At 34.9% G+C, this 10,380-nt stretch overlaps 1 long non-coding RNA gene across 1 annotated transcript in view; it reads left to right on the forward strand.

Moving 5' to 3' along the window:
- LOC126009174 (uncharacterized) overlaps nucleotides 1-9,832 on the forward strand; it is a 106,116-nt gene extending 96,284 nt beyond the window's left edge. Inside the window, exons 2-3 of the long non-coding RNA XR_007495889.1 lie at nucleotides 8,582-8,704; nucleotides 9,711-9,832. This is a non-coding gene — a long non-coding RNA (uncharacterized LOC126009174). The remainder of the gene's footprint in view (nucleotides 1-8,581; nucleotides 8,705-9,710) is intronic.
- The last annotated feature ends 548 nt before the right edge of the window (nucleotides 9,833-10,380 follow it).

The raw sequence follows: 10,380 nt of genomic DNA on the forward strand, positions 1-10,380 counted from the left end.
TTCTTATTATGGCTTCCAGTTTCTACTGATATCTGTTTAACTGCTAGGATGTGAAATCAATCATCTCCCAGTCTTATGGAAACATTTTGGGGATAGTGCAGTTTTAATCTGTTATAGGAAAAAAACATAATTCTCAGAAATGCAGCTGTATCTCAGTGAAATCAATCTCTATATGCAATTATAAAATTAGATTAAGCTTATTATAGACTTGTTATCTCCTGTATTGTATTGAGTCTGCATTGTAGAATATATTTATATTTGACCTTCCCATCTTCATGTAATCAAAAGATCTTCTGAGATATTTTCCCTTAAAAAATGGGGTAATATGTCCTCAAAGCTGAATTCCATGTTTTTCCTAAGGGAAATAAAAACTTCTAAAAGTTTTAAAATACTAGTTGTTCTAATTTAGCAATTAATAAAGTCTTTGGGGATTTGCTTTAAACCATAGCATCCTGTTAGAACCTAATTTAATAATACTCAGAAAACATTGCTAAGTGATTGGAAACAAAAATTAACAGTGGCAACAACAGAAAATAAAATGGAGACAAATGAAATATTTAATAAAATCAAATGCTAAGCTCTAATTTTAGTCTAATATAATAAAGCCACAATACTGTAAAGAATGCTGAGAGTACTCTGGGGACTGGCATGCACGGATTTCCCTATTGTCATTCTTCTGAACAACAAGCAGCAGAACGATTGCTCTACTAATTTATTTAAACTCTTTATTTTCTTTCTTTTTTTTTTTTTAAAAAACTCTTTATTTTTAAAGTCTTTTGTTTTATTTACTCCTTGAGCCACCATAAGGCCAAGGATAGGGAAGTGTTCTGCATATACTCAATATTTGAAAAGTGATTATCTGTATAGAATCTCCCACACTGGTTCCTTTCATGACATACCACTGAAACAGAATAAAATGAATACACTCTCCTGCTCTCTTTATCTGTCTTAATGCTTTATAAGCTGGAGAAAGATGTTTGTAGCCTGGTATTTCAAATGCAGCTTGTTAACTTACATTGTAGTTAGGCTTTGGGAGTAAGGACCTGACATTGGCAGCAAAGGGCTTGAATTAGTGTCAGAGTCCTGACTCCTCCATCTGTGTGTTTTTCTTGTGCCAGATCTTTCCTTCTACACCCAGTACTCCATTCCCTGTGAAAGTTTGCTGCAGAAAACAGCAGATGTTGTATGGATATTGGCACAAGCGTGCTCATATTAGTCTGGCCACCCCAACAGAATTTGAACTTTAAACTTTGTTTTCAATTAAGGGATGAAAAACTTTTCCCTAAGTAGTAGGGATTTTCGTTTGCAAATTAATGGCTCATTTTTTCAAAGGAAAAATTGAACTGTTACTACTTTTCCTAATGTTTCAATGTATATGTAGCATTAGATTCAGCACCTATAAGCCGAAGTTAATTGATAAAAATTATTTGGGTTCTTGTGTTGACAGTCATTGATCCAATCGCACACACTCATATATAGTCTATGCTCCTATTCTGGAAAATATTATATTAAATGTTTTTCTACTAAACTAAATCATAGATGCTGAGCATAGTAAACAATAATGCATAGTTCTTCAGGGAATTCAATATATGTCATGAAATTTAAATTTAAAGGAGGGGGCCGGCGAGGTGGCGCTAGAGGTAAAGTGTCTGCCTTGCAAACGCTAGCCAAGGAAGGACCGTGGTTGGATCCCCTGGCATCCCATATGGTCCCCCCCCCAAGCCAAGCCAGGGGCAATTTCTGAGCACTTAGCCAGGAGTAACCCCTGAGCATCAAACGGGTGTGGCCCCCTCCAAAAACAAAAAAAAAAAAACAAAAAAAAATCTAAAGGAGGAAGTTTTAGACTTTCCTTTCTTAGATACGACAACATTTGTCCTAGGTTGTGGACATTTACTATTTGCTCCTCTATGCTTCTTATTCAAGTGTAGGGTTTTCTGTATTTTTATATCTTGTCTGTTCTGTTTACTATTGTTTCTCTGGTAGTGTGCTCTTTGCCCAGAGTGTCAATAAATATTTACTGAAATGGATGAGCAAATAAGTAAAACTGTAATTTATAAAAATTATTAATTCAAGAGTCAGGTACCAGGGCAGAGAGAGGCATATAATCTGGAAGGAGGAAAACCAGTGAAGACAAAGAAAAGAAGAGTGAGGAAAGGACATCTCAGATTTGGCAATTAGATGTGCTTTTAATTTAACACATCATTAAAAAAGATGTGTTTATAATGAGTTTTCAGAAAGGTCCTAAATTTGGAAAAAGAATTGAAAACAAGGCTGGTAGGGGTTAAGACATGCCTGAGCAGTGAATGAAATTGATTTATTTGAGTTGGGAAATTAGGTAATAAATCAATGGAGTGGGTGTAGATTCTTTTCACACTTACGTAAAAGTGAAGAAATACTCCATTTTATCCATCTGATGCAGCAATTCTGTCTCAAAGGGTGTTTCTCCAAATGTCTAATAGATATCTTTACTTCTTTAGTTTTGAAACAGCTTCTTAATTTCTTATTTTTTAATAACTATGCAAGCCAATGCCATTTCTGGAGGAAGCCATTAAAAAATCACTCTTTAGGGTAGTCAGTGCCTGTTCCATTAACATTCCCCTCCACTCCAAAGATGAATTCAGGAACCAATTTTCTCCTTCTTTGCCCTAAACCCAGATATCTTACTCTCTAATATTTGATCAGTTGTTTACCTTCTAACTTGATAAAATAATATAAGCAAAGATTAGGATATTTGGTTTGATTTCCCTGCCTCTTCTTATCTTCAGTTTTTTTTCTACATCACTGTTTAGAGAAAAGTATTGCACACAACTTAGTTTTTTAAATTGTGTTTTCAAGGTCACACCTGGCAGTGCTAAGAGTACCAATACCATAATCTCCTGTTGGTGTTTGGTGGATCATGCAAAGCTAGAGGTCAAACCCTGACCTAGTGTGAGCAAACCTCTTTTCTTTCTTTTTCTCTCTTTTTTAAATAACTTTTTAAGTTGAATCACCATGAAATCCACATTTACAAAAGTTTTCAAGTCAGATCATGTCCAACATTCATCTCTTCACCAGCTCATATTTCCACCACCAATGTCCCCAGTTTCCTTCAAGCCCTCCCCATGCCTGCTTTTTTGAAAGACATTTATCTTTATTTTTTTTTCTTTTTAAAATTAATTACTTTATTTAAACACTGTGGCTACAAGGCTGCTCATAAAATGTTTTTTTTATAGATACAAAGTTATTCATGATTGAATTTCAGTCATACAGTGCACAACACCCTTTACCAGTGCACATTTCCCACCATCAATGTCCCAGTTTCCCTTTTGCCATTCCCCCTGCCTGCCAGTAGGGCAGATGGTATTTTTCTCTTTCTTTTATTCCTCCCCCTATTTCAGACTGTGGTTTGCATTACTGTTACTTAAAGGTATCATGCCTATCATTTTATCTCCTTTTAGCACCTAATTCTTAGCCCGAGTGATAATTTCCAACTATCATTGTCACAGTGATCCCTTCTCTGCCCTAACTCTTTCACTACTTATGGGAATCTTTATAAAATGGACTGTTCATTCTGGCCCTTATTTCTATTATCTTTGCTATTATTACCATTCTTTTTTTCTTATATCCCACAAATGAGTGATATCATGCTGTGTATATCCCTCTTGCTCAGAATTATTTTACTTAATATAGTACTCTCATTTACTGCTGGTGGGAATGCTGACTGGTCGATATTTCTTGGAAAATAATAAGGATATCTCCCCCCCAAAAAATAAAACAAACCCATTAATTAAACTTTCCTATGACCAGCAATTCTACTCCTAGCAATATACAAAATCACAATATAGAAAAAGCCCTCATATGTTTTTCTCAGCACTATTCACAAAAGCCAGAATCTTGAAACAACCCAAGAACAGATGCGTGACTAAAGGAATTGTGGTACCAATGGAATACTATGCAGCTGTTAGGAAAAATGAAGTCATGAAATTTGCCTATACATAGATGAGCATGGAGACCATTATGCTAAATAAAAATTGTCAGATGGAGAGTTATAGACATAGAAGAGTCTCACTCATCTGTGGAAATGAAGAAAAATAAAAGACAGTAATATAAAATAGCCAGGGACAAGAGGGCCGAAATGACCAGCCCATGATATGAAGCTTACCACAAAGAGTAGTGGTACAGTTAGAGAAATAACTAATAACAACGGCCATGACAATGATAGTGAGAGAGAAAAATAGAATGCCTATTTCAAAGACAGACAGTGGGTGGGAGAGGAGGGAAATGGGGACATTGGTGGTAGGAATGTTTCACTGGTGAAAGGGGTGTGTGTACATTTTATGACTGAAACCAAACTATGAACATATTTGTAACCATGCAGCACTGGTGATGGGAAGATTGCACTGGTGAAGGGGGGTATTCTTTTTATAACTTAAACCCATGTACAAACATGTTTATAATCGTGGTGCCTAAAGATATAAAAAATAAAGTTTAAAAAATAAAATTTATATTTAAAAAATTTAAATCAAAGCAACAACAAGATAACATCTCACACACGTGAAAATGACATAAACCAAAAATTCTGTAATAAAAAAGGTATTGATTGGGATATGATGACAAAGTAGCCTATTCATTGTTGGTGGACATATTTTTGGGTTCACTATATATGGAAATCAGCATGGATATTTCTTCCAGAAGAAAGAATAGTATTTCCACATGGCCTGTGATTCTGCTTATATCAACCTCTAAGACACATAAACTTTAATTTTCTAAGACATATGTACACTACTTTCATTTCAGCACTTAGTGAAATAGCAATGATAGGGAAAATTCAAATGCCCAATGACAGATGAATATAAAGAAGTTGTAGAATATATACACATTTGATTACTATGCAGTGATAAGAAGCTATTATCTGAGGATTCAACAACTTCATGAGGCATAGAAAAGGATCAGAGACAAGACAAAAGCAGCTCCGGAAAGAAAAGTGAAACAATTGTAGCAAGCTAAGGAAGAAGGCATGGCAGAAACTGTACAATCCAGAATGTAGAAAGATTAGGAAGGTCAACAGAAACAGTAGTCTCAATCAGCTATGGATTTTAAGAAAAACAAAAGACTTGCAATAATCCTCAGAGACAAAGAGAGGAGAGCTAGAACTTCCAGCTCACTTCATGAAGCTCACTACAAAGAATGGTGAGTGCAGTTAGAGAAATAACTACACTGAGAACTATCATAACCATGTGAATGAATGAGGGAACTGGAAAGCCTGTCTAGCATACAGGTGGGGATGGGGTGGGGAGGAGGGAGATTTGGGACATTGGTGGTGGGAATGTTGCACTGGTGAAGGGGGGTGTTCTTTATATGACTGAAATCCAACTACAATCATATTTGTAATCAAGGTGTATAAATAAAGATATTAATTAAAAAAAGAAATGTGAAATCAGAAAGTCACATGAACTACAAAGTTGCTGACTGCTATTTTACAATAAATGTTGCGTGCATGCCTCCTCCCCTATACCTATCTCAATTGATGACGTCTTGAAGCTTGTTACATGTTAGATGAAACTGGAGGGTATCAATATTAAGAGAAATAAGAGGCGAGGATAAATACCTCAAAGAGAAACAAAACAAGAGGATAGACAACATTGAATAACGACAAACTTATGCTTTGGGTTACTAAATTATATTCCCAAGCAGGAGAGGTGCAGAGGATGAGGGAATGAAGAAGTGGATTGGAAATATCAGAGGGACATTGGTTGGGGGGGTCTTAGTCACTTCGGTCTTGTTATGCTGAAACTACACATAAAACCAGAGATATTATCACTATTTAAAATGTGATATATATTATTGTGTACATCGACCATAGAAATTGACACTATTTAAAAATATGACTGTAAACTATAATAAATGAAAAGAATAAAAATTTACAAAAATTTGCAAAAAGTGAAGTATAGTTTTGGGGGGCACACCTTGTAGTGTCTAGGGGTTAATTCTGGCTCTGTTCTCAGGAATCACTTATAGAGGGTTCAGGGGATCATATGGGATGCAGGAAATTGAACTTGGGTCAGCCATGTGCAAAATAGTCTGATTATATATTCATATATAAAATAAAATGTTTCTGTATTATAATGTAAAGATTACTATCACCTTTGCGACAAGGTTGATATTATAAATACTCTCACATCAACAAATGCAGTAAGATTTGTAACTTTATCATCTCAGGCCAGAAGTGAATATATAGATGCCATTATCTAATTTAGCCAATACCTTGGCTCCCTTTTTCCAAGACCTCTGGAACCAAATATATTCTCTTTGCATGTGACTATTCATAGTAGCTGGAGTGTGATAAAGACAAAAATAGGGCTGATAATTTGGGCCATAGAACAGAATACATCCTTTCTCCTCCACTGTGAGTGACCCATGAAAATGATCAGGGAAATTGGGGGATTACCTTTGAGAGTAACTCTGAAATAAAGAAAAATGGCAGTAGAGATTTTTAAGAAGGGTATGATATGAAAAGTAGTTCCAGAATAGCCTTTTTCATTTCCCTTTAAAGTATCTCTGAGCCTAGAGTGAGGAGTAACCCCTGAGTGCTGCTGGGTGTGACCCAAAAAGCAAAAAAAAAAGTATTTTTTTCTTAAAATATGTACAGTTAAATAAATCTAAAACATGATTCATTTCTAGGACAAATAACATAGGTAAGCTTGTTTCATTTTTGAACTACAAAGAAGTCATTTTTTTGGTTTGAAATTTTATTTTATTTTTTTCAGGCTTGAAATTTTAAATGGACTATTTGATGTATGTCCTCTTTTGTGAAATGCCATGTGTTAACTGGCAACACAGACAGAAAGCTAGCCACCTCCAAAAGAGGTTAAGTTTTCAGATGTATATATCAGCTGAGAATCATTTCAATCAGATCTCGGTTGTTGAGTTGAACTATAACACTTACATTTCAGTGATTCAATAAGATGAATTGTCTGATCTTGCCTGATCTAGTAAGATTAAATGCGATTGACTTCCCTGATATTTTACAATGGATTGGTTTTTTATGTAGGGCACATAATATCAATTATAAGCATGCTTGAAATTATGTATCTTTATCAATTAATTCTCTAAATTCTTAGAAATTTTAATCCTACTTTAAGTGTTTTATATATATATATTTTTTTTTATTTTATTTTTTTGTTTTTTGGGCCACACCTGGCATTGCTCAGGGGTTAATCCTGGCTGTCTGCTCAGAAATAGCTCCTGGCAGGCACGGGGACCATATGGGACACCGGGATTCAAACCAACCACCTTTAGTCCTGGATTGGCTGCTTGCAAGGCAAACGCCACTGTGCTATCTCTCCGGGCCCAAGTGTTATATATTTTAACACAACTATTATATAATTTTGATATTTTCTTTTTTCCCCCCAACCCCCAGTTCTGATTTTTTCTAAAGCAATATGAAGAAAATGTTTTTGTGATACTTTAGTGAAAAATATTGATATTTGTACAACTCAGTCCATTTAAATTATTGTCAAAAATTATTTTCTGGAAGTATGTAGTATCATTTGAAAGAATTTTAAGGATTTAAGATGTCTTTATCAAAAGCTGAGTGTAAAAGTTAGTTTGGAAAGTTTTGTGAAAGAGAGATCATTAAAATAATGAAAGCAGGGTTAAGTATTTATGGGACAAATAGATTTTACTTTTCAAAAAAGTGAGAAAATCCTGAATGTTATGTCATAGCTTGTGGCATATTGTTAAATTATTTTTTTTCAATAGGGTGTCTGAGTATTACTAACAAATTTTGTGTCTGTGTATGTTATCTATACATTGAGTAAACATTTGTCTGTATGCTATACCCTTGTGCTATAAAACCTTTATTTAATTTAAATATTTAGCTGGTGAATATTCTGAGCATGGTCTACCCTAGTTGCAACATCCATTCCATAGAGCTCCAGGCTAATGTGGATTATAGAACTGTTTAAATCAGTAATCTCTTGAGTTTTTCCCATAGGCAAAAATCCCCTGCAAACTATGTTTCCTTTAATTCTTTTCCCTCCATGATGCACTACTTCCCACTGTAGCCAATTCTTTTTCATGCAGATGCATTTTCATGAATTTATGCCTTTACTTACGTTGGAATGTTCTTTTTATCTTTTGAATTCTTTTCTTTTTTTATTAAAAATTTAAATTATAGTTTAAAAGTGAATAGTACTAATGGCGCAGTTACTATACCCCACCCCCACCAAAGAGCCCAGGGATAGTATTTTTTTCTATATTCCAACTGACAATTAAAAATTATCATAATCACTGATAAGCTTGAAAGGAAACTAACATTGGCATTAGCTAAATTGAAAAATTGCATGTGCTAAAGCAAAGCTAAAAAAAAAATAGAAAGTAAGGTCCTCTTCATCATTCATAGTTTTTAAGAATCTGTCAGAAAAAAAAATCTTTGAGAACTTTTCACTTAGATTGTCATCCATCTTACTACCATGTTCTAGCTAAAATATGAAGAGAAATATCAATACTTGAAAATCAAATTATCTTAGTCTGTTTTACTCTTCTTTGATTTTTCAGTTACTAGTTTAATATCTTGTATTTCTGTTATTTTATATTTCAGATGTTCTGCATTGCAACTTTATCAAAATTTAATTGATGTTACATTTTTTCACTGCATCTAAGAAAAATATGTTTTGATTCCCAGTGGCTGACATATAAAGGAGCTTGTGGAACATTAGCAAACGTAAGTTGTAGACTTGTTATATTTCAGATTTTATAAAATAAAATACATTTTAATTAAATATTATATTTATTTTTAGTTCTACATCTTCCCAGGTTAGAACATGTATCTACATGTGTACAGGTGTTTACAGATATTATATATGCCTGTATACACATACACTTTTTTGACTGTTTTGTGTTCATTATATCATTATACTTTCTTCAATAGTTGTTTGAATGCTTGCTACATAAGAAGTATGACTCCAGTCCTTGGGAGAAAGATCCAGAAATGTGGTTATTGACTCACAGAGCTCAAATTTTTTAAAGGAAATAAACATAAACCAAGTGAGAGCATAAACACCTGTAACATGCAGGCCATGATAGGGGCTCTTAAGGGATGTCACATCACTGTGTGATCATATAACCAGGGATGGGCCTTGTCTCCAGGGTCAGGCATATTCCCCAGACATCGAAGTACTCTCATTACAGTCTCAAGTCTGAGCAGGAAGGAGAGAAAAGAGGTGATGGAGACAAGAGCAAGGATGGAGGAGAAAGTGCTCTCAACACAAGGAAGACATGCTCAAAATTATATTTGCTCAATTAGGTACTTTAGGTACCCTTAATTAAAGAATGGTAGTGAGTAGCCAGGAAGCGTTTTTATTTATTTATTTATTTATTTATTTATTTATTTATTTATTTATTTATTTATTTATCTATTTATTTATTTATGGGTTTGAAACCACATCCAGCAGTGTTCAGGGTGTATGTATGGCTATGTATTAAGGGATAACACCTGGTAGGACTTGAGGGGACTATTTATGTGTTGCCAGAGATCAAATCCAGGTCCTCTGCGCCCAAGGTATGTTCTCTACCTGGCCCTGCCAAGAGTTATTTACTTATCTGGACTCTTAGAGTCTGGGAATCCAGCAACAAGACATTTAGCTGAAATTAGACCCTAAAAGTTCATTGTAATCATGCAGTAATAGAAGGTGTCTAATTTATAGGCATGCATTCTTTTTTCACCTTAGGTAATAAATAATCGTTAAACCCTAACAATTCTGAAGATGGAATTATGAAGATGGCAACTTTTCTATGTGGCTTTGAAGAAAAGGGGATAAAGAATGACAGGCCTGAGGACCAGTTGAGTAAAGAGAAGAAGAAAATCCTGTTTTCCTTCTGTGAAGTGTGCAACATCCAGCTCAACTCTGCAGCACAGGCCCAGGTCCACTACAATGGCAAGTCCCACCGAAAGCGAGTCAAGCAGCTGAGTGATGGGCAGCCCCCACCCCCAGCCCCCAGCTCTGGGCTCCTTCTGGCAAGCAGTCCAGGCTCCAGCACCAGTGCAGGTAGGCAGGATGCTGGGCTTTCTGGAACTGGGAGAAATGATTCAATTCTAGAAAACAAAGCAACACTTAGCTTTTTTCCTTAAAAATCATACCATTTTAATATGCGATTGTTTTCCCAATAAGTGAACATTTAGGGGTTATTTATTTACTTACTAGTATATATTTTTAGCATTATTGACATTTATTTCTCATTAGCAACGTATTAATTTCATTGCCTCAGGAGAAAGATATTCTCGGAGTCATGGAACCAGCATATAATCACAGTGCTACAGAACATAGAATAAGTCTGAGCATGAAAAAATGACATGTGAAACAAAGGGATAATAAAACTGTTAAGATTTTAGAGGACACC

The sequence above is a fragment of the Suncus etruscus genome, chromosome 5 (assembly GCF_024139225.1).
Source record: "Suncus etruscus isolate mSunEtr1 chromosome 5, mSunEtr1.pri.cur, whole genome shotgun sequence".
Taxonomy (NCBI): Eukaryota; Metazoa; Chordata; class Mammalia; order Eulipotyphla; family Soricidae; genus Suncus; species Suncus etruscus.